The 24463-nt window shown below is 57.5% G+C and overlaps 1 long non-coding RNA gene across 1 annotated transcript in view; it reads right to left on the reverse strand.

Moving 5' to 3' along the window:
• Positions 1-15558: 15558 nt before the first annotated feature.
• Positions 15559-24463, reverse strand: part of LOC108584942 — an 8972-nt gene continuing 67 nt past the window's right edge. Inside the window, exons 1-3 of the long non-coding RNA XR_002520881.2 lie at positions 18583-24463; positions 16809-16882; positions 15559-16465 (exon numbers count right to left, since the gene is read on the reverse strand). The exon at positions 18583-24463 is cut by the window's right edge and continues 67 nt beyond it. This is a non-coding gene — a long non-coding RNA (uncharacterized LOC108584942). The remainder of the gene's footprint in view (positions 16466-16808; positions 16883-18582) is intronic.

Consider the following 24463-nt stretch of genomic DNA (forward strand, 5'->3'; position numbering starts at 1 on the left):
AAAAAAAAGAAATTAGCTGTGTGTGATGGTGTGTGCCTGTGGTTCCCGCTACTCAGGAGGCCGAGGAGAGAGGGTCCCTTGAGCCAGGAGTTTGAGACCAGCCTGGGCAACACAGCAAGACCCCATCTCAAAAAAAAATATTTTTTTTTAAAGGAAAGCCGCAAAGGTAGCCTGAGGAGGACTCTGTCCTGAGACGCACGGTGAGCCGGGGAGAGAGGCCTGGGCTGCCAAGCTGTCGTGAAGAGGGTGTGTCTGTGGCAGGTGGGACGCCCGCCCTTTCCTGGAGCCCCTTTCATGCAGTGCACTCTGGTGCTGCTGGGGGACGTCCCAGGCCCACTCCAGGATGTCAGGAGCCACCTCAGACAGAAAGGATCTCCGTCATCCCCCAACTCGGTCTCCTGGCAGGCCTGGAAAAGCCCGGGCCACCTCACTGGGACTCTGCACCTCCACTAAAGCTCCCCCAGCCCAGGGCTGCTCTGGGGGCGAAGGGATGCTTCTGCCTGCAACCTCAGTGGTTCCTCTTCCTACCCCAGAACCCCAGGGTGGGAGGACCCCCCTTGACTTGTGCTCCCCAGGCTGACCGTGATTGAGGCATGGTCCATGCAGCAGCTTCTGGACACCCCGTGGGGACGCCTGCTGGCTGCGGCCGTGCTGAGCATAGACTCCTCCTCGCGTGGACACCGGGCCCCGCCCTCCACTCGTCCCGGCATCTGCAGGAGGCTTCTTGAGCAGGGACCCTTGTAAATGACAGGTGAGGCCAGTTGGGGCCCTGCTGACCTCAGGGTATGCAGTGACCGCAGAGCACAGCAGTGAGGTCCATGCCAGCCGGCGCTGACTGCGTGCACCTCCAACCAGGACCCAGGTGCTTTATGGGACCCTACCCCATTCGCTCCTCTGCACACAGGTCTGTGCTGGCCCCGTGTGGGGTGCTGGGACCCAGGGATGAAGGCCTGGACCCTGCCCACCTGGAGCCACACAAAGGTCTCACATCACAGAGCGGGACAGGGGCTTGAAGGTCACCTCCAGGTAGGATGTGTGTGGCCTCTGACTCCCTTCTGCAGGAAAAGTTAACCAGTGGAACAGAAGGGGCAGGAAAGGGGACAGAATGGCTTCCAGGAAGAGGCAGGATTCAGAAAATGGGCCAAGAGGAGGTATCAGGCTTCCAGGTCCAGGATGGCTGCGGCAGGGACACCCTCCATCCCCAATCATATACAGTCTGTCCCCAACCCGATGTAGTCTGTCTCCCACAACACTGCACAATCTCTTCCCCAGTCCTACACAATCTGTCTCCAACCCTATATGGCCTGTCACCCACCCTATACAATTTGACCCCCACCCTATACAATCTGTCCCAACCCTATACATTCTGTCCTCAGCCCTATATAATCTGTCCCCAACCCTATACAGTCTGTCCCCACCCTATACAGTCTGTCCCCAATCCTTTACAATCTGTCCCCAATCCTATACAATCTGTCCCCACCCTATTACAGTCTTGTCCCCAGCCCTATACATTCTGTCCTCATTCTGTATAATCTGTCTGACCCTATACAGTCTGTCCCCACACTATACAGTCTGTCCCTGATCTGTCCACCATGGTCTGTCCACCCTATGCCGGTCCACCCTTCTGTCCACCTGATCTGTCCACCCTTCTGTCCCAGTCTGTCCCTGATCTGTCCCTGTCCTCCTGTCCCCAACCCCTGTCCACCCTAATCCATCCCCCTACAGTCTGTCCACCACAAGTCCTGTCCTCCGGCCCCTACAGTCTGTCCCCCACCCCAATCCTGATCTGTCCCCAACCCCAGTCCGTCCACAGTCCTGTCCACCTATGGGAGTCTGTCCTCCATCTGTCCCAACCCTATACAATCTGTCCCCACCCTATGGTCTGTCCCCCAGATCCTATTACAGTCTGTCCCCCACCCTGAGATCCAGTCTGTCCATGATCTGTCCACCCTGATCTGTCCATTCGGTCTGCCGGTGTCCCAGCCCCAGTCTGTCCCCAGTCTGTCCACTAATCTGTCCTCCAGCCCAGTCCACAGTCTGTCCAACCCCTGTCCCAGTCTGTCCATTTCCTGTCCAACCCCTGTCCACCACTCTGATCTGTCCGATCCTGGTCTGTCCACCTGATCTGTCCCTTCATTCCCTGATCCTGTCCACCCTGATCATCCCCAATCCAGTCCTGTCCATCCTTCAGTCTGTCCACCCTACTGGTCTGTCCCCTATACAGGGTCTGTCCCCCCACCCTACCCTGGGTCCACCCTCTTCCCCAACCCCTGTCCCCACCGGTGTCCCAGCCCCTGTCCCCACCTATACAGTCTGTCCCTCCTTCATCTGTCCCCTGTCCCCCCCCACCACAGTCCATCCCCGTCCTGCAATCTGTCCCAACTCCCTTCCACAGTCCGTCCCAATCCCTATACAATCTGTCCCAACCCCTATACCCAGTCTGTCTCCAGCCTATCCTGTCCCCACCCTACTCAATATGCCCCCCAACCCTACACAGTCTGTCCCCAACCCTATACAGTCTCCCTGGCACTACACAGCCTCTCCTGAGAGCCCAGCTCCCGATCACCGGTCCCGGTGCTGCCACGATCTATCCCCTGGCTTGCTTTGCAATTTTGTCGCAGTGCTGCACCAATCGGCCCTCAGCCCCACGGTCAGCGTCACCGGCCACTTAACGATCCTTCCTGGGATGCTGCACCAGCGGTGTCCCCGGCCTGTCCGGCCCCTCCAGTCAGCCCTGATCCTGATCCATCCATCCACCCTGTTGTCCGACCTTCAGGCTGATCCACAACCCTGGCCCTTCCACAACCTGGCACTGGCCCTTCCACAATCTATTCTTCCTGATCCATCCAGCCACAACCTGGCCACAACCCCACAGTCATTCCCCTACACAACACTACGTCCACCTGTCCCTGCCTGACCCCTGCCTGGCACTGCTGACCCTACCTGGCCCTATAGACTCTCACCTGACCCTCGGCCAACCCTTCCTGATTTCCTTCCTGGCCCCTCAGCCACTACCTGGCCTTCCTTCCTTCCTTCCTTCCCCTTCCCTGTCTTTCAATCTTCCCAACCACCCCTTCCTCCAGCCACAACCACAATCTATCCCCTCCACAATCTGTTCAATTCTAATCTCCCACAGTCTGTCCCTACCGCCCTCCCTGACCATATCCCTGCCCCCCTCCCTCTGCTCAGCCTGGGCTCCTCCATCCTCAGGACTTTTCAGACTGGGCAGGGGTGGAGCCCTCTGCACCTGCAGTTCTCTGCCCCCCTCCCTCTGCTCTCAGCCCTGAGCACCTCCGTCCTGGGGCTTTTCCAGGCTGGGCAGAGTCCGGACCCTCTGCACCTGCAGTTCTCTGAGGGGAGGGCTTCTCCCCAGAACCCTCGTGGTGCCTCCTCCTTATGTGGGTGCCACCTCCTCCGAGAGGCCGTATCTGACGAACCCTGGCCAAAGCAGCTCCCTGTCATTCACCCCCTCTACTGTTAACACAGCACCCATCACCAGACACCTGAAGCTGCTCATTTGCACCAAGTATGTTTGTTTGTGTGCCCAGGAGCTTGGGGGCTGTGTCTACTCTGCCCACTCCTGGACCCAGCCCAGCTGGGCTGCTGCGTGACCAGCTCTGAGGCCTGGGGGACAGATGGGGTGGATCCCGTGGTCCCTGCCCAGAGGACCTCCTTCTCCAGATCTTACATGGGTCTTACCCTCGTACCTGGCCCAGCCTCAACTGTGCAAATGGACTGAGTTACTTCCTAACCCTTCCCGGCCTGTTTCTCCATCTGCGAGTGGCAGCCCCATCTCTCTCGGCCTGCCTCTCGGGGCTGCCAGGAGAGTCCCAGAGGGCAGGGGCGCAGGGCTGCAGGCAGGCAGGGTGGGCCGGTTGTGGGGGCTGGGGCACGGGGGCCTGGCTTCACTCTCCTGACACCTGCCATGGAAGACCAGGACCTGCAGGACAGTTGGGAAGCTCGTCCAAATGCTCAGGCACTCCTCAAAGTCACCCTTGGAAGGATACCAGGACGGCGGTCTCCTCCAGGGCCCTCCAGGGTGCACACAGGGTGGGTGGCCAGGGAGGTTAGGGGCGGGTAAGCCTCAGCGGGGATACCTTCCTGTCGGGAGAAGTGCAGGTCTGGGATTCTGGAGTCTGGGGGCTGGGGACTGGAATCCCAGCCGTGCCCCAGCTGTTTGCAGGACTTTAGGCGTGTTGTCTCAGGAAGCGCCATCCGTTCATCCACAGAACGGGGTACCTGACCAGGTAAGGGGCTTGGGGACGAGCAGAGTTTTGGCACCTGCAAAAGCTCCCACATTCATGACAGGGTCCAATCGAGGTCCGATCGAGGGCCCAAGAACTCCCTGAGTTGGCTTGTCACCAAATGCCATGTTTGGCACTTTCAGGGGCAAGCGTTCTCAGCCCTCCCCAGCTCCTCTAAGGGGTCTCTGGCCTCTAAAGGGCCATCTCCCAGGAGTAACCCCTGAAGAACTGGAGCATGCAGACCCCCTTCACAGGTGAGGAAACTGTCTCCCCACAGCCACCTACAAACAGAACCCCACCCTGCCCACCAGGTGTGGCTCAGGCACAGCCGCAGCAGCCCACGTGCCTGGCACAGCCCCTCCTACGCTCAACCCGGACTCTGAATTTACAGCAAAACCTGGTTTCCTCCCCAGGTTTCCCCAGCCCCTTTAGAACAGCAATATGCTACTTAAATGCGTACTTTTATTGCTTTCTCAATTATAAGTAAAAATATTGTAATGCCATCTGACGCTTTGCCAGCTGTCTGTACAGGCACGGGCAGCGCCATTCCGGAGTGAAAGCCAGGCGGGCGGTGGGTGTGCGGGGGGCGTGCTGCCTGGGGAGGTGCACTTGGATTTCTGCTTAGGTTGGCCCCACATATGCCAGGCCACATGTTCCCAGGCTGGGAGCGGGGTAATCCGCACCCATTTATCTTGCTATAGTTGAAAGTGCAAACATTATAAAATCACGCCAGTGGTGGTGGCAGTATGGAGCAGTGGGGTGCAAATAAACTCTGGGGGCACGAGGGCCGGCTGCAGTCCTGACAACCTCCAGGGAGTGCCGGGAGGAGCTGGGACTGACACCAGGATCACGGTCCTCAGGTCACAGCCCCTCCCCACCGCTGGGACTGAGACCAGGATCGTGGCCCACAGGTGACGGCCCCTCCCCACGCTGGTCCAGAGCTCTGGGCACTTCTCTTGGTGGAAGTCAGCACCTGAGGGTTTAGCAGGCTGGCCGGCCTTGATGACCAACGGCGGTGGGTGCATTTTTGTCAAACACACCCGTGGCTAATTGATGTCCAGGATGGGCATGGTGGCTCACACCTGTAATCCCAGCGCTTTGGGAGGCCAAGGCGGGAGGATCACTTGAGCCCAGGAGTTCGAACCAGCCTGGACAACATAGTGAGACCCTGTCTCTATGACAAATACAAAAATTAGCCAGCTGTGGTGGTGTGCCTGAGGTCTCAGCTACTTGGGAGGCTGAGGAGGGAGGATCACTTGAGCCCAGGAGGCCGGTGCTGTAGTGAGCTGTGATTGTACCACTGTACTCCAGCCTGGGTGACAGAGCGAGACCCTGTCTCAAAAAAAAAAAAAAAAAGAAAAAAATTTTTTTAAATGTCCAGAAGATGGCATACTAATGGCGAAGTGGGAAAAAACAAAAAAACACAGACCAGACCCAAGGTTGAAAACTGAGCCTCCTTAGGGCTGGGCGTGGTGGCTCACGCCTGTAATCCCAGCACTTTGGGAGGGCTGGTGAGTGAGATCATGAGGTCAGGGGAGATGGGAGACCATCCTGGCTAACCACAGTGAAATCCGTCTCCACTAAAAAATACAAAAAAATTAGCCAGAGAGGCGTGGTGAGAGCCTGTAGTCCCAGCCTTCTTTCGGGAGGCTGGGCAGGGAAAGAGATAGAAGCGTGAACGCCGGGGCCCGGAGCTTGCAGTGAGCTGAGATAGTACCACTGCACTCCAGCCTGGCAACAGAGCAGGACTCTGTCTCAAAAAAAGAAAAGAAAAGAAAACTGAGCCTCCACGGTGACTCTGGCCAGCAGGTATTTGCTACGTAGTATATTTTTTATTATGGTGAAATACATATAACATAAATCTCACCACCTTAACCATTTGTACGTGCACAGCTCCCTGGCATTCGGACCTCACCCTGTGGTGCCAACAGCCACGTGGCGTTTTCAACACCTTTGAAATAGTCACCAGCATTTGCAAATCAGGAGATTCCAAAGGTCGATGTAGACGTCCAGCTTCTCTTACAAATCTCACACAGAACAAAAGCTCCAGCAACTCCGGACTGGGGCCTCTGCCTGCCCGACGTGGCCCCTGCTGCTGGCCTCCCTTGCGCCCTGTGGTGCCGAGCCCAAGAAGCAGTGAGCAGGGTTGGGCTGGCCCACACTCGTGCCAGCCCTGGGAGTCCAGAGGGACCAGCTCAGCTCCTCCACTAACTCTTGGGGCCCTTGGCCCGGCTCGTGGTGAGCAGGACGGGTCTCCCCACAGGATACGAGGGGCCTCCGAGGGTGGCTGTGCCCATTAGAACCACTTTCCAGCTTTCCAGGTCCCCAGGCCCCGTCATTGTGAGCCTGTCACCAGGAGAAGTGTCTTCTGTGTGCAGTGGCCTGCCTGGACCGAGAGCTTTGCCTGTTTGTTCCCTGCCGCGTCCCTCGCCCCTGGAACATGGCTGGGCCCATGGCGCTGCTGGACGGATGGATGGATAGATGGAGCTCTCTTCTGCTGACAAACCCAGCTGCCACCGCCCATCGAGGAGACTTGCCTGATGACTGTGACCATGTGGGTTTATGGCCCTGCTCTGAGCCAAGACACCCACTTTACAGATGAAAAAAATGGCCTTTGCAGGCTGGAACCCATGGCAGGTCTGAGGCTGCATGCCGAGAGCCCCTCTGATGCCCTGCAGGCCTCCCCTACCGCTGCCATCCTCCCAGTCCATCAGGAACTCCAGACTAAAAGGCATTGCCCCCTCCCCCTGAGGCCAAAACCACCACAGGGCCTGACCTTCCCCAAGGCCTGGAGGTTCAGCAAGGCTGGGGAGAGGGGCCAAAGAGTGTGCTACTAATAATTTAGCAAAACGAAGGTGGAGAATGCCAGGGAGGGAGGAGAAGGAGACGGAGAGAGGCGGAAAACATTCCCAGCCAATCACTTTGATGTTCAGTCCATGAAACTTCTCAAATTATAAAAGAGAATCACTTTTGAGCCTTTAAGTGGCTCCGAATAAACCGACTGTCCAAAGATACAATGAAAAACCGACACCAGCTCTCCGTAACAAGGCAGGAAAAATTGTCAGCACTGAGATGAATATTAAAAGCCCTATCCGTGAAAAACACCCTGGAAATATGTTTTAAAGGAGCAGCACGAGGGAAGGTGATTACGAGGACGATTATCTGAGGCAGCTGGAGAGGCCAGGCCGGGCACCCGCAGAAGCCGCTGCTCCCAACGAGGACCGAAGGCTAGAAGTGGGAGAGCCCACAGTCACGGGGAGAGGGGAGGTGGGCACCGAGGCCCGTCTGGGTCTGCAGGGGACCGTGCACCTGACCAGGGGTCACGGGTCTTCTCACGTTCCGGGGCACAGCCATGTCCTCACCACCTGCCCCACTGCAGACCTCCCGTCTCCCCTGCCCAATCCAGCCTCAGAAGAGGTGATCAGGGCAGGGCTGGATGCACCAGCTCCCTGCGTAAGCCCTAGCTCGGCCACTGACTCCCTGGTGACCATGGCTGCCTCACCTCTCTCTGCCTTGGTTTCCTGGGCCAGGTGGGTGAGCCTGGGGTGCCTGATGGGCACCTGGGCTCTTTCTCCAGGGACAAGTGGAGGGGACAGGGCAGTCCTGGACTTCAGGGGTGTGGGCTCCTTCGGGGACTGGGGGCAGAGGGAGGGAGAGGCCCATCGGGGGAACGGTGAGAAGCCCCCAGTGGGTGCCCCCCTCCTCCTGTGCTGGCCCTGCTGACCGGGACCTTACTCTGCACCCCACGCCCATCCCTACCTCCTGGGGCTGACCACTCACTGCCCACGCCATCTCCCCCTTCAGCCCTCCACTCAGCCCCCACACACTCCCCAAGCACGTTGGCACCTGGGGCCCAGGGGCAGCAGGCAGGGTGGCGGTGCACACGTTGCAGGACCACCACGAGGGAGGAGGCCACAGACTCTGCTGTCAAGGGACAAAGAGGCTGTGATCATCGGACTTTTCTGGCTGCATACACAGCCCTGCTGAAGACCTGAGCTGCAGGGAGCTCCTGACCCAGGCCCAGGACAGCCACGAGCCAGAAGCCCCTGGGGGCCTGTCCTGTGCTGAGGCCTGGCCACCCTCCCCCTGCTCACACTCGGATTCTCCCTCAGGGGAGTCAGATGGCAGGAGGACCCTCTAGGCCCCCTCAAAGGTCACCACCTCCTCCGGTGGCCCTGTTGAGGGAAACTCCGGGCTCCTCCTGTAGCCCGGCTCCCCGTGGGCTCCTGTGGGCCCCTGTGGGCTCCCGTGGGCTCCTGGATTGCAGCTGGGTCAGCCACTCTCCCGCCCCTCCCTAACAGCCCCCGTCAAGCTGGCACTTGACAAACCAGTTTTGGGTGAATGTCGATCTTCAGCCCTGCACCTTCTATACCCATCCAGGCAACCTGGCCCTCCACTGTTAGCATCCAGAGTTTTTAATTAATAATTTATTTTATTTTTGTTTTTTGAGACAGGGTCTCACTCTGTTGCCCAGGCTGGAGTGCAGTGGCGCAATCATAGCTCACTACAGCCTCCCACTCCTGGGATCAAGTGATCCTCCTACTTTAGCCTCCCAAGTGCCTGGGACTACAGCATGTGCCTCTATACTCAGCTAATTTTTTTTAATTAAAAAAAAAAAAAACACATTTTTAGGCCACGTGCAGTGGCTCACGCCTGTAATCCCAACACTTCGGGAAGCCTAAGAGGGCGGATCATCTGAGGTCACGAGTTTGAGACCAGCCTGGCCAACATGGCGAAACCCCGTCTCTACTAAAAATACAAAAATTAGCCAGGTGTGGTGGTGGGCAACTGTAATCCCAGCTACCCAGGAAGCTGAGGTAGGAGAATAGCTTGAACCTGGGAGGCAGAGGCTGCAGTGAGCCAAGATCGTGCCACTGTACTCCAGCCTGGGTGACACAGTGAGACTCTATCTCAAAAGAAAAAAAAATTTTTTTTTTTTTTTGGTAGAGAGTGGGGTCTCACAAAGTTGTCCAGACTGGTCTTGAACTCTCAGCCTCAAGGCATCCTCCCAGCTTGGCCTCCCAAGTGCTGGGATTACAGGCATGAGCCACCATACCTGTCTAGTTTTTTAAATTTTTCTAGAGACAGGGGCTTGCTATGTTGCCCATTCTGGTCTCAAACTCCTGGGCTCAAGGGATCCTCCCATGTGGGCCTCCCAAAATGCTGGGATTACAGGTGTGAGCCATCCTGCCCAACAGTGTGCAGGTTTTAGAGAAGAGGCCTAGGAAACCCAGAGGGGCTCACCTGTCATCTCAGCACTTTGGGAGGCTGAGGTGGGAGGATCACCTGAGCCCAGGAGGTCGAAGCTGCAGTGAGCTATGGTCATGCCACTGCATGCCAGCCTGGGCCATAGAGCGAGACCCTATCTCTAATAAATAAATGAACAAGGAAGCTTTAACCAGTTAAGTAATTTGCAGGTAGATTCCAGCTCAGGGCTGCAAGTTCAAAGTCTGGAGGTCCTTCCCTGCCTCGGGATCAGAGAGCCACATCCTAGAAGCCCAGGCCTTGCCCCAGTGCACAGGCCCTGTCTCCCGACTCCCAGGCCCAGGCTCCCTCTGCAGGGTTCTTCCCTGAGAACCCTAGATTAGGCACAGCAGGCAGATGGGGTGGGTTTCTAGGAGCCCCTGGGGCCTGAACGGAGTCCGGGCTTGTGGGGTGGGGGGGGGGGGCAGGAGTCGTGTTTTGCCCTCTGCGCTGTTCCTTGTAATTAAGAGTAAACTTTGTAGCAATGTCTCTCTTTCCACCGTTGTCTCACTCTGCCTCCCAAATGATAAATTGTTAATGAACACCTGTTACAATGCTAATGAAAGTGGGATCCGTATGTAAATAAAGAAAATTTAATAAGTTAACAAGGTGGATTAAAATGCCTCAACCTCCTCCTCTGCAGCTAATCTGGACCAAACACGAAAGAGGGGCCGTGGAAGCAGTACTGCGGCGCTCGCCATCACCTCCGCACACTTTCCAAAATATAATTAATATTTTAAAAATTTATAAAACTGAAATCAGAGGTCTTGATTGTAACAAACAAAATATCCATCTTTAATCTGCTACCCAGAGGCCACTCGGGCCCTCCTCCCACCGCCTTTTCCTCGCTTGGAAAATGCAAAAGAGGTTCCAACTTCAGAGCCGCTGGCCGGGAAGGTGGCGGCGCCTCTTGCGGGAGCTCTGAGTGCGAATCCCGAGCCTGCCCCGGGCCTCCTGGCTGTCTCCGTGTGTGGAAGAGCAGGCTGTCAGTGCCCAGGCTTGGAGCAGACGGGAGCTTGGTGGTCTCCGTTTCCCGCCTGCAGCCTCCCCACTTTACAGAAGGGGTCCCTGGAGGCTGGGGAGCCTTGCACTGCCCAGATCCTCACTGCCACTCAGGAGGGACTGGATCTGACCCTAATCAGCTCCCAGCTACTGACCAGCAGGCCGACCTCTCTGAGCCCTGGCTTTCCCTTCTAGAAAACAGGAACGAGAGAGGGCTCACCGCACAGGGCCCAGTGAGTGGCTCATGACCCTTGGCGGGGAGGCAGGGGAGGGTCCCAGTTGGGGCCTGGTGCAGGCAGGGGGAGAGGACGCGCAGCGGCATCTCCTGGGGATCTGCCACCCCACATGGGGTGGGGGCAGTCAAGGTTTGGGGATCCAGGCCCCTTCCCTGCAGCACCCTCCATCCACCTTGGCCCACCTGGCTGCCTGGGGGCACAGCCGCCAACTCATTGGCCCCTCTGTTATTCTCGACCCGTCGGGTACATGGGCTGCTGTTCTGGGGCAGGAGCTGCACCAGCCTCTTGCTGCTGCATCCCTCAAGCTGTCCTCGGTGACAGACCCTGGATGTCCTCGGTGACAGTCCCTGGATGGGGGGACAGTGCCCTGGCACAGGCAGGACTCTCAGGATGTGTCCCACCTTCCCACGGACCAGGAGAGAGGGAGGGATCAAGCAGCAGGACCCAATAGCTCAGCCCCTGCTCTGTGCCCCTGCCTGCACGGGGACTCTGCTCAGGGAGACTCCATTATGCTCCGACTATGTACCGGGCACCATCCTTGGTGCCAGACTCACAGAGGGACCAAGCCAAGACCCTGCCCTTATATTGGAGTTGGGGAGCCAAGCACTTGGCAAGTAAACAAACGAATATAAACTAGAATGAACCCCAAGTAGGGAGAAGTGCTGGCGAGGTATGGGGAGGAAGTGAGTTGGGAGTTCACGGGCCAGGGATGCAGAAGGTAGCTGGTGGCATTTTAGCTGGGGCTAGCAGGCAAGGTGACCTCCGGCAGAGAGCTCGCTGGAGCGCAGGAACACGTTACACGGACACCTGGGGGACGCGTGTTCCAGAAGGAATCATGCAGACTTAGGCAGGACGAGCTGGTGTGCGTGGGGAAGGCAGGAGGCTGGGAGGCTGGGGAGGAGCCCCTCCGGTGCAGTGGAGGTGAAGTGGGGGCAGGGCTGGCCGGGGGCTCTCTGGGATCTGTCCAGCAGCTTCTCGCTCACCTGGGGACTCTCCCTCAGGGTGGACCCGGCTGCTGGCCCCCGAAGCCAAAATCCGGGAGGTTTGGTGTGTAAACCAGAGCCCCCGGCCCGTCTGCCTCTGATCTGCCAGCAATTTAATGCATCATGTGCCACTGTGCGTCCAGCCATTTTTCATCGCTTGACCTCACTTTTAATTAGAGACTAAATTATTCATGCCGTTTGATGGGAGACCAAGCGCTTGGGAGGTGCCTGGGCCCTGGGCGGGCTCAGCCGGGCTGGAACCCACCCTTCAAGTCAAACATGAGCGGCAGGAGGAAAACAATCTTCCTGCAGGCTGCCGTGCCCTGCATCGACACCTGCCCACTGGCGGGGCTGGGACCCCCGTCCCCTCTGAGGATACAACACGAGATGAAGGGAGCCTGCTGTGCCCTGGGGGGGCTGGGGTGCTCCTCTCCCAGCACCCCAACCTCAGGAGAGAGACCCCTGGGCCTGGCCATGGGACAGGGCTGGCTGGCTGGGCATCCCAGCCCCGGTCACTCAGCCTCGTCCTCCTGGCCCTTAGCCAGGCTTTGGGGGCCTCCCGGGACAGGGAAGAGGGCAGGAGGCCTCCCAAGAAACCCAGGGCTTTGGCCGAGGACAATGAGGAGGAGCTCGCCTGGTGCCTCCCCATCTCGTCCTGTCCCCATGGCTCTACACCCTGAACTGAGAACCGACTTCCACTGTGCTCCAACACGGGGTTAAGGAGTGTCTGGGAGACACCAGGATGTCGCCTGGAGGAGGAGAGGCTGCGGGAACTCTGCCCAGCACCTGCCACACAGCCTTGCCCTCAGAGCAGACCGTAGGCCAGTGGGCGACTAGAGCTGTGGTCACTAGAATGTGCCCCAGGCCAGGCCAGCCCTGCCCCAGCAGCCGGGGAGGAGGGGGCTTCTCCAGGATAGGGAGATCCCAGAATTGTGCATTCACAGACCCAGAGGTGAAGTCTGGGGTGGGCCCCCCTGGGGCCAGCGTCAGCACCCCCATATTATAGACAGGACGCCAAAACCTGAGCTTCTGGAACTGCCCTGAGACCCCACAAGGAGGGACCAGGGTGGAGAAGCAGGAACTTCTTAGACAGGCACCTCCCACTGCAGCCCCTTCCAGCCCCCACCCACCCTCCCACACCCTTCCAGCCCCCACCCACCTTCCCACATCCTCCCAGGCATCTTGGGACCAGTCTCCTCCGCCCTGAAGAGGATGCACGCTGCAGAAGCCTCTGGCTACAGGGCTACACAAGCCCGCCTTCGAATCCCTGTCAGTCCCTGCCCAGCTGTGTGTCCTCGGGCAAGCGTCCACACCTCTCCGAGTTTCTGCTTCCTCTGATGTAAAAATAGGGCCCCTCTATCAGTCTCTCAGAGGTGCCAGCAGGCCAGGGGACATGAGGCCGGGAAAGGACTTTTGAATTCTCGGGCATCCCTGAGGGTGGGGCTCACGGTTGCTCCTGGGTGGGGGGACACCAGGCAGGGGCTTGTTCTGCAATTTCCTCGGGCTGCAGGAGGGACATGCGGGTCCCAGAGGACCAGGCTGTGGTTGCTGGGAGGAGGGGATGACAGAGGTGGGAAAGGATGGCCCCGTGGGCTTTCACGGCCCACCCCTGCCCCAGCGGGGCAGATTTCAGCGCACTTGGCCCCCATCTCTGCCCCAGCAGACCGACACCTTTTTCCCAGGGCATTGAGAAGGCGGTCCACCTGCGTTCCCACGGTGGCCCCCCAGCAGCCTACAGGGGAATAAATCAATCTGCTGGTGGTGGGTGGGGAGGGCCGCTGGGAACGGAGGCCACGTCCTGCCTCTGGATGGAGGTTTTCTCCACCCACACGAGGTGAATTTGTCCACACTCAGCACCTAGGAAGTTGCCCTTTTCTCTGCAGTATCCGGAAGAAAATAAATTAAATGCAACAAGATTGTTCTAAAGTGCCGTCCCCGTAGCGTCATCGAGCTAAATGACAGATGTTTCGCTCTGAAAAGTGGCTCTAATGCCTGTGCAGTAACTTTGTCTCAAATGATTTCAGCAGACGTCAATAGAAGGGGCCTGGCGGTGCAGCCTCTCTTGCCACAGATGCAACACAGAAGGTGTGCGGGCGGGGCAGCCCCGTGCCTCTGGGGCCCCCAGTGTCCAGGATGGTGGGTGCTGGGCAGGGAGAGGGACAGTCATGTCTGGGATGGTGTGAGTGGCATCAGACACTGGACTGCATGGGTCAGGCAGGGCTGGGGGCGGTCACCTGGGGCGGTCACCTGAGGTCACAGAAGGGGCCCAACCCGGAGAGGGGGAGGTCCAGGCTCCAGATCAGTGCAGCAAACCAGGGTGACCCACAAGAGTCCAGGCTCTCCCCAGACTTCAGCATCCTCATCCCAGAGATGGGTGTGTGGGGCCTCACCGTGGCACCCTCACGATCCAATGTAACCCCAAGACTCTGCACCTCATCAGCCAACTCAAGGGCTCCCGTGAAACTCTGCAGAAACCCCAAGCCCAGTGATATTTATAGGAATCATTTCAAAACAGCTGTTCAAATATGACACCTTTTTACCCAGGCAGAGGGGGCTGGCATGGGAGAAGATGCGGCAGCTTAGGTTTCTGTTTTCCTTTTTCTTAAATCGTGGTCTTATTTTTTTAAATAAAATGATAGCTCGAGTCCTTGACTGAGAAGCACAATCCAGTCTTTCAATCCAGCACCTAATCCCCTAATGCCCTTTATCAAACGCCTGGTCGTTTAAAGTGTTATTAAATGCCTTTTTTTGGATTATAATTTTTACTCTTCACTATATGATGGCTATATAATCAAATATTCATTGGATAATGATGATTAAAATATTTAATCCCCCAAAAGATGTTTAGAACAATTTAGGCTACCATTGACTTAATTAAGGGAGTTAGGGGATTAGTGATGAAATGAAGGGGTAGTTTTTTTAGAACTAATTTTGTGGTTCTTGTGACTCTGAAACCAGGGGAGGAGTGGGTCGAAGGCAGGGAGAGACAGGAGCCAAGGGCCAGGGGCCACTCCACCTTGGGGACCCCCAGGCCCCTGTGAAGATGAGGAGTGGGAGGCCAGGAAGCTCCTACTTCTGCAGAATGGGAACTGGGTCCTGCCTGCGCAAAGTGAGCTCACGGGGTCCCGAGATCAGAGCTGATGGCACCCCTGGCCAGGCCGCCCAGCCCTCCTCTGCGTGGCTCATTGACCTAAAGCCCTTCTGAATGATCAGTGTTTTTTTTGTGGCCCCCATTAGCTCTGCAGGGCCCTGAGGAAGCCCGCCTCGGCCCACGCCTGCGGGAAGTTCTAGGATGTCTGAGCCGGTCTTCCCAGCTTGAAAGGCGGGCCGCCTGCTCCTTGTCCCTGCCCCTCCTGCTCCTTGTCCCTGCTCTGGGGGAGGGGGTGGGAGGCTTCGCTGCACGTGAGTGACCAGACTCTCGCCTGAGTTTAGCTTCACACATGCCTGTCACCTGCATCTTTCTGAACTAAAGGTGGGCTCAGGACAGAATTCTGGCCACAGGCCACAGGGGGGTGAGCTCTGGGTGACGGCCTAGCCTCCTGGTGAAGGTGCGGATTCTCGCTTGAGCCACCAGCCTCATCCCCACGGCTACCCACACTCAGACAGAAGAGCTGAGCCCTAGAAAGACAAAGGGGTCTGTAAGGAGTCGCACCGCGCAGGAGAGGCCAGCCTGGCTGTGACAGCTGCGTGGACACAGAGCCCAGAGGCCACAGGTGTGGGTCACATGCCCACGCCCCACCCCGCTTCTCTGTGGCCACGGCCCCACCCCCGCCCCCCCGCAGCCGCCTCCTTCCCTCCCACCGCCTCCCAGCCTGAGCCAGGCAGTCCCTTTCAGAGGCCTAAGCCCACCGCACAGTGAGATAAGTAGACATTTGCCTGAGAATTAAGCGCCGCTCGTTGACAGGCTGCAGAAATCCACCAACCCAAGGGCTCTAATACCCCCGATGTTCCGGGGCAGGGGAGGGGAAAGGGAAGGGAAAACTGGGACCAAATTCCATAATCCATATTGACATAAATCTGCAGATAGATGTGGGAACATCCTGCCACTCCACGTGCCAGCCCCCTCCTCAGGAACCGAGGCCAAGGCCGTGCCACACCTTTGCCCCTGCCTGCCAGGGGGGCTCAGTGTCACGAAGCAGCCCTGGCCCTCAGTTTCAGCTCAGAGCCTGGGGTTTGAGAGGAGGCCAGGGCCCCCTCCTCCTGCCTAGGGGAGCTGGGGGCGGACAGCCCTCACTGCTGGACAGGGCTGCAAGGGACCCCTCCCACTGACCTGGGCTGCTTGATCTGGGGAGAGAGGCTAAAGGTCACCCTGACCTTCGTATTTTAGGGAAGCAGTTGCCTCCAACCCTTGGAGAAGCCAAGGGACCAGCTTCCCCACTGAGGACACCAGAACCTGGGATGTCAGAACCCCCATCCCAAAGTGGAGGCCCTAGATCCCGGCACCCAGGTGCCCACTCGAAAAGGGGCCAGTAGCTGGGCACCTCATCTGTGGCAGGCCTGTCCCTCTCTGCAATACGTGTCTTCTTACTTTTCCGGAGCCGCTGTGACAAACACACAAACGGGACAGCTTAAACAGCAGAGATTGACTTCGCATGGTCCTGGGGGCTGGAAGGCCAAGATCCAGGAGTGGGCAGGGCTGGCCTCTCCTGGGGCCTCTCTCCTGGGCTGGCGGACAGCGTCTTCTTCCTGGGCCCTCACTGGGTCTTTACTTCGCCCATCTGCATCCTCGTCTCCTTTCTTTATAAGGACTCCAGCCCTATTAGATTAGAGCCCAGCCCAATGAGCTCGTTTTATCTGAACCATCTCTTTAAAAGCCTCATCCCAAAATACAGGCACATTCTGAGGTCCTGGGGGTTAGGACCTCAGCGTGGGAATTTAGCCCCTAACGTATGCTATCTCCCTCTGTCCCCATCACCACCCTACATGGGCTTGCAAGGTTAAGCCGAAGGAACTCAGGCCCCAGCAGCTTCTCCTGCGGGTGGCCCCCTCTGCCACCCTGCTGAGACCCTGGTGACCTCATGATCAGCTACACCCCCTCAGCATTCAGAGTGGGGCACCTCGTAGCCAGTACGACTCATAATTCAGGCCCCCAAAACTACCTAGGAGTCTGGCCAGAGTGAAGTGAAGTCGGGGGCAGGGAGTCCAACTCTGAATTTCTCCTGCTTCGTCACGGCTGCTGATGAGGACAAGAAACCCTGGGTGATCTGCAGGAAACCGCAGTTGCTCCCTGCAGAAATGAAGGGTCCTGTCCAGTGATCCCCTACTTCCCACCCACTGCTCCACTCCCCGCCCTTCCAGACAGCTGCCCAAGGACAGATGAGGGGAGCATTCTACCAGCTGGAAGACTGCCCTGGCCAGGTACAGTGGCTCGTGCCTCTAATCTAAGCACTTCGGGAGGCTGAGGCGGGTGGATCACTTGAGGTCAGGAGTTCGAGACTAGCCTGGCCAACATGGCAAAACCCCATCTCTACTAAAGATACAAAATTAGCCAGGCGTGGTGGCAGGCACCTGTAATCCCAGCTACTCGGGAGGCTGAGGCAGGAGAATCGCTTGAACCCGGGAGACGGAGGTTGCAGCGAGCCGAGATCGCACCATTGCACTCCAGCCTGGACAACAAGAGCAAGACTCTGTCTCAAAAAAAGACTGTGCCCTGAGCTCCTCTCACCTCTAATGTGCCAGCTCCCCCTCTGGGCACTGGGCACAGGGACTCCCACGCCAGCCCAATGAACCATCCTGAAGACCAAATAAGACTTAGCTAAGATATTCTTACGGAACAGCTTTGATAGCTGGAATTACTGGAATACACTTTCAGACTCACCACAGATATAGAAGAAAGGGTTTGGTGACGACAACCCAGACGTGCAGAAAACAAAACAAGCAAAACAAAACACCTGAGCCACCCAGCCCTGCCCCCTCACCCCATCACAGAGTTGATGTCACATATGCAAGGAGCTGCTCTTCGGGGCTCCTGGGCACTCCCCATGTAACCATGGCCTACCAGAGACGAAGGCAGGAAGGGGGTGAAGCCCCTCTCAGCCCGGGCCACACCCTAAGGCTGCCGCCCTGCCTCCCTCCGTCCCTCCCATCAGGTTCTGGTTCCAACCTCACTCCCTAGGAGGCGGGGTTCCACTGCTCTAGCAGATAAATCTGCCAGGGTTCATTGCCGCTGCCGGGCTGCCCAACACGCCTTTGTGGCTCCCTTTGGCCTGTCTGCCCTAAATAGAGCTGTGGGAGGAAGCGGAGGGGGACTGCCCCAGCAAGGGTGGCCTGTCACGGACCCCTCCCTCCAGCCCTGGGCCTGTCCCGACCCTGCCAGGGACTGCAGTGTCTCTATGCCCGGGTGCAGGGGTCCTTGTGGGTGCTTTCCAGTGCCAGCAGCAGCCCTCGCACTCCCATGAATCACAGGCCCTCATACCCTGAGAGGGAAGGGACAGGTCCAGGCCAGCGGCTAGTTGGGGGAAGGGGGGTGGGGGAAGTGGAGGGGGCAGTCACCAGCCTCCCCTTTCCTTCTCCTCCAAGGAAAAATATCCAACACTCCCCGGTGACAAAGTTGCTGTTGATTTTCAGAGGTTAAAAGGAGTCTAAGGGGGCTTGGCCCAGGGTCAGGGCCGTGGAGAGCATGGAGAGAGTGGAGACCGTGGGAAGGAAGATACAGGGGAAAGTAGAATCTGGGACTGGGAGAAACCGGGGGTTGGGGGATGAAGGAAGAGGGGAGGCCAAGGAAAAAGAAGGGGACCACCGGGACTGTGCTGAGAGCAATGCCAGGACACCCCACCCCCCTCCCAGCCCAAATCCCCCACCACGTCCCCACTCAGCCCCGCCCACCCGAACAAGTCCAGAAACTGGCATCGCCCGGTGGCTTCACCCTCCCACCTCATCAGCAGGTGCCCCCAGCAGTGCCGACTCCACTGCACCGTCTCCACCATCCGGGTCTCTGGCCCGGGCGTTGCCTGCCCTGCCTCCGCGTGGCTTTTCCTGAGCCGAGATGTGTATGCAAGAGGCTTAGGGGAGGGAAACAGGATTGGACCCAGGGAGAATTTAAACTGCAGCATAGTTGCAACTGCAACAGAGGCCCAGCTATCCCACGGAAAGCTCCCTCAGAGCTGGCCCAGCCAGAGGCCCAGGCCGGCATCGCACCTGCAGGGAGGCTGGCGTTGGATATGGGTGGCCCAGAGCGGGAGCACAGTGCTAGGAGAGGCAGTGCCCCTCAGCCCCACAAGCACCCGCCCCACAGGGAGATGAAGAGACACCCCGGTATCACCACGCCCCCCAGCCCCAGCATCCTCCAGCTTCTCATCCCACTCAAAACTCGGCCACCAGTGGAGCCTTTGGACCACACCCCTGTGCTGACCTCCCTGCTCAACAAGGCTGCCTGCATGGGAAATAACCACCCGCTGTGCTCATATCTGGCGTCGAGGCCCAAACACTATCCTCTCCTTTCCTATTTTCCAGGGTACGGCTGCCTGCCTCCTGCACAGAACACCAGTTCCACGAAGGCGAGGACCCAAACTGCCCTGCCCACACTCACTTCAGCATCGAAATCAGGTCCTGGAAATGGGGAAACTGAGGCAGAGGCGGAGGGCAGAGTGCCCGGGCCCCTCCAGGAAGGTCCCTGGACACCGGTGGGTGGAGCTGTCCCGGCAGTTGGGGAAGAATATGTTTTCAATAGTCCCTTCTAAGGGTGGGGGACATGGCTGGAGAGGAGGAAGGTTGCTCCAGCCCCAAGCGGCCCCGGGGCGGGCGGAGGAAGGGGAGGGAGAGGAGGCTTTGAAACCTGCCGGTGCAACCACAGCTTGATGAGGGCAGTGTTGTAGTTACACTTTTTTAATTAAGTGAATAATTAAAAAGAAGTTGATTATCAATTAGCTAATTAAATAATCCATTTTACTTTCATATTCCCGCTTTTCTCCTATTTTTTTTTTTTTTTTTTTTTTTTTTTTTTTTTTTTTTTTCCTTTTTTTTTTTCTTTTTTGGTTAATCACTGTGGCCGCGGTAATGAGCCGCCTCGGGTTGCCAGGCAACCGGCTCCCAGTTAAACAGGCGCAGCTGCCTCCGTCAGCGCCCTGACTGCTGCGGGGGAGGGGTGGGTCCTCGGAAGCCCCTTCTGCGCGGCGCCCAATGACACCCTCGGCAGACACGCCCGGCGGTGGGGGATCCGGGGTGGTCCACGCCCTCCACGCGCTCCAGGCCCTGAGGATCCGGGGGGTGCGGCCCGCCTTCCCTTTCCGCCCCTCTGACCCCATCGAGCTTCCTTGCGCGCATCGGTGCTGCGGGCCTCAGTTTCCCCGCTGCTGGGCTTGGGATCCCGCGGCCGCAAGGACCGGCTGAGAGCTCGGGGCGCTGTGCTGGGGGCGGGAGAGAGGCGGCCCTGAGGCCTGCGCGTCCCCTACACCGGGGCCCGGGCGGGACACACGCCCAACGGGACCCCTGAGCCCCCAGGCTGAGGACAGGGAGGGGGGTGAGGCCAGGACGGAGCCGCCCGCACCCGTGGCGGTGAAGCGGGAGGTGCGCGGCCCCCTGAAGCTGCCCCGACTGCAGCCGAGGGGGCGACCTGTGGTGCCAACTGCCTCACCCTGCTTGGCCGCCGCCGCCTGCGGGTCTCCAGCAGGTCCCACCCCACGCGCCCGCGGAGCCCTCTCCAGAGGCTCCTCCAAGGCCTCTGCAGAGGCGCGGCCAGCCCCCCCGTTTCTGCGCATCCCTGGCGCTCAGACACAGCCCGGGCCGGGTACCCAGCGACTCCCTTCGGCCTCCACAGCCTCCTGGGGAGGGGCTGCCCGCTGCTCCCACGCGGGGCCCAGGGGTCACCGCAGCCCTGGCCTAGGTGCGTCCGTCGGGCTCCTGGGCTCGGAGCCACCCTGCCCGCCCCCCAGCGCCTCTCCGGAGCGCTCACCCCGCCCCCGATTCGTGTTGTTTTGTGGTTTTTTTCTCTAATTCTCCAGAGTTACTCTTTTGTTGCCAATTGTTTCTGTGCCCGGAGGCCACGCTGTAAATGAGATGTTACATCTGCACCGAGCTAAGTAAACACTTTATAAATGAATAAATAAGTGAATAAATAACGAAATCGTCATCTCAGGGCGGCCCAGCTGCCAGGGCTCCAGCCTGCCTGCGGGGGTCTGTGTGGTCCGGGACCCAGGCCTGGGGTCGGGGAGGCGCCGGGAGGGGCCATTTCCCAGCCGTGTCCCTCCCCTGACCCCCTCTTCCTTCCTGTCCCAAATCATCCTCCAGGCTCTGGGCGTTTGGTCCCCAGATGTCGTGTGGGATTCGTGGCTTCCACCCACCGGTTCTCAAACAAAAACGGGTTGTCACCGCGCCTCTTAATCCTGGGCTAGCCACGGAGCGTTTCTTCCCGGATCGGGCCGCGGCTCGAACTGGCATCTGCGGAAGGAGGACCCGGTCGTGTCGGCCGCCGCCGCCCCAGGACGGGACTGGGGGCCTCTCCACATTTCGCCCGGACCTGACACATTGCCTCCAACGGGGAAAACGCAGAGCAGCGGAGCCTCCGCCTCCCAGCCCGGCCTCTGCCCGCCCTGCCCGGCGCTGGAGGCACCAGGCCGGCCCAATTCCGAGAGGCTGAACTTCGCAATTATCACGGATAACAAGAACAAATGAAAGCGCACTCATTGAGTAACTGATATCAATTATGAAGCCCAGCTTTAGAGTCTGGAATAAATGATAGGGGAATTGGCCTGAGAGAGAAGGAAGCAGGCGTGTTATTATTTACGCCAGATTAAGAAAAGTATCCAATTTGCTGGCCATCTCCCTCCCCGTGGGAATTGGCATCAATTTTATTATTGTTCTTCCGATTTTAATATTCTCTAAATGAATTACTATTGAGCGAGGTAGTTAGTCAATAGTTTAATGCAATTAATTATCTGTAAATCACTTTGTTATCTTTCTTTTTTTTGAGAGACAGAGTCCTAACTCTAAACTCTAGTAAGCAATAGTTTAGGGGAAAGTGGAGAGAGTGGGTATTTGTAGGGCTGGGGTCTGGGGAACCTGGGTAGGGTCAGTGGTCAGGGGTCTCCCTGTCCTGGTCTCAGATCTCCTGATCGGAGCAGGCGTGAACTATGGACACTGTAGGGAGACCTTCCACAGTGGATTTAGCCAGCTGCAGCCAGGAGGCTGAGAAGGTACTGAAAGCGGCTGGGAACGCTGCTGCCCAGGCACTGCAAGCCACAGTCTGGGCCTGTTTTGTCTTTAGTTTAGGTGGAAAAATTAAATTCACAGATCATGCCCTTGGCTGTTTCTTTTCTGGCCCCTCTGGGGCTCTTCCCTGGCCATGCCTGGGTGAGACAGAGGCTTACTCCTGGGTGTTACCCTCTAAACTGCCCAGAGGCCCTTCCTGGCTGCACCCGGCTTCTCCACCTTCAAGGACGGAGGAAGCCTGGACGCAGGGAAGGACTTGGAAGAACGAAGACTGTGTTAGGAGGGGCAGTGGGGAATCTGATAGTATTTCCAAGTTACTCTATGCAAGCTTCTTTCTTGTTTGTGGGGACAAGCGGAAGCCTCATCTCTCCCACACGCACCCCTGGAGTGCCGCCAGACTAGGTGGATTCCACAGGCCTCCCAGCACCTGAGTTGGGGAGCCCAGGCCCCGGGCTGCAGGACCAGGGTGGAGCCACCAGCTAAGTTTCCAAGAAAGCTGACTGATCTCTTCAGGACTTGGGGACTGGTGGCCCTGGCATTTCGGGGAGCTGCTGGAAGATGCTTTCCTTGGTCCCAGCTGCCTGTTCTCAATCGTCTACTGCTCTGGTTAGAAGCAAGAGGGGACAGTGATCTCAGCTCCAACCGAGGGCCTTCAATTTTCAACAACAACAATAACAACAACAACAACAAAAAGTCTTCTGTTTTTTCCCAGTGCCTTTCCCAGGCCTGACTGCGGCACTGGAACCAAAGTTGTCCCCCATGAGGTCTAAGGATGGAACATTTGCTAAGAGGGAAAAGATGGCAGAACGGAAAGGCAAACTTTTTTTTTTTTCCTAGCAGCTCAGAGTAGCTGTTCTCCCATACATTAGGACACCAAGGGGGGCCATGGGGGATGGGCAGGTCCTGCTGGTAGAGGGATGATAGATAACAGATAACCTTGTAGACAGTCACTCGCCTAGGCCAGACTTTGAGCCCAGGGTAATAGATTGCTAATGGCACGAGGGCCAGCGGTTGCAAAGTGCTGTGCAGTGTCTGGTCCCATCTAAGACACGTTCACAGAGTGTGCAGGTGTCTGTGTGAGTGCGGGTGGGTGCAGGGGTGCCAGTGTGTGGCCCAGACACCCACAAGCCTCTCTGGAATGCCAAGACAATCCCTGAAAATTTTCCTCTTCCTCCCACTGAGTCACCCATCACCCCCCCAAAAGAAATGCTGGAGCTTCTCACCATTCAACGAAAATTGAATTCCCCCGAAATAGCTCTGAGGACAGGACCCGATATTTCATAGTGTTTTAAAAGTAATATTCCGTTTGTTGGTGCCGTGAAATAGGGCACCAGGAACACTACAAGAAATAAAAAGAGTAATTTCTCAGTGGAGAAGTTGCCTGTTTCCAATTCAGGCCCCAGATCGCTGGAACCTGGGTCCTGGATGCTTCGCTCTGACGGCAGCGGCGGGGTCCTCACCGGCTGGGAGGCCCGCCCCTCCCAACTCACACATCTGGAATTGGCATCAGGGGCGCTGCGGGCTCCGGAAGTTCTCACACTTCACGACTCATTAAACCGGGGTTTGGATTCCTCGGGAAAGGGGATGAGGGTGCGAGTTACGCTGGGGGGTTGGGTTTGGGGGTAGATGCGCGTCCAGCTCCCCTGTCAGCAGCAGCCCAGAAGGCGGGTCGGGGACACGATCTCTGGGGTGCAGGCCTGGTAGCGTGTCGGCTGGGGTCGGGGGTGGCCTGACGTGACTTAGAAAGGGAAGAAACATTTTTCGATCCCAGAAAGCCACTGTGTCCCTCTGGGGAGTGCCCTGGAGGAGTGAGCCCCTGGACCAGGTGAACAGAGCGGGGAGACGTGGGGGCATCTTATGCAATCACTCTGGCTTCACAGACAGACTTTGCTGGGGCCAAGGAAAGGGAGGGGGCCAGTGCCTGCCCCCGCCGCCAGGAGAGGCCCCAGGGGTTGCCCACCCCACCCTCCTGGGCCGGTCTTTCTGGCCAGGTCTCCCGGGGCGGGGTGGGGGGGACCGCCCAACCTCTCCTCCACACACTCTCATTTGATGGTTACTGATACTGCCTTAATGTCTGAAGGGGATAATACTTGGGAGCTTAAAATTACAATTGCTTCTACTTAAATTTATTTGATGGCCGGAGCGTTTCCGTTATATATCCGTATATGGGTTTTCAATATCTTAAATGTTTAAAAAGGTTTTATTCTGTACTTACACTGAGTGAAATTAAAAAGAAACAGTAAAATGTTTGAAAATGAAGTGCATTATGTTTAATAAATTTAAAATGAACAAAGACTGCTATATCGCCAGCAATATCATTCCCTGCCCAGGGGCATTAATAAAGACTGGAGGTTTGGAAAAACAATATTTTCTATTAAAATTCTGCGCTGTGTTTCAATATTAAAAGGATATGTGATGAATTTCCAGTGTTACCCAGACGGGGTCAGAGATTAATTTCATTTCTTTCTGGTCAGCATTCTGTCGATAATTAATCAAAAGCAGAGTTTCTTAATGAAACACTTTTCATAAAGTGATAATTAGCAGGAAAGAGGCGGCTCGCAGACAGTCCCCGCGAGCTGTCTAATAACCGGTGAGGCGCGGGGCTAGG

The sequence above is a fragment of the Papio anubis genome, chromosome 4, assembly GCF_008728515.1.
Source record: "Papio anubis isolate 15944 chromosome 4, Panubis1.0, whole genome shotgun sequence".
NCBI classification, from domain to species: Eukaryota; Metazoa; Chordata; class Mammalia; order Primates; family Cercopithecidae; genus Papio; species Papio anubis.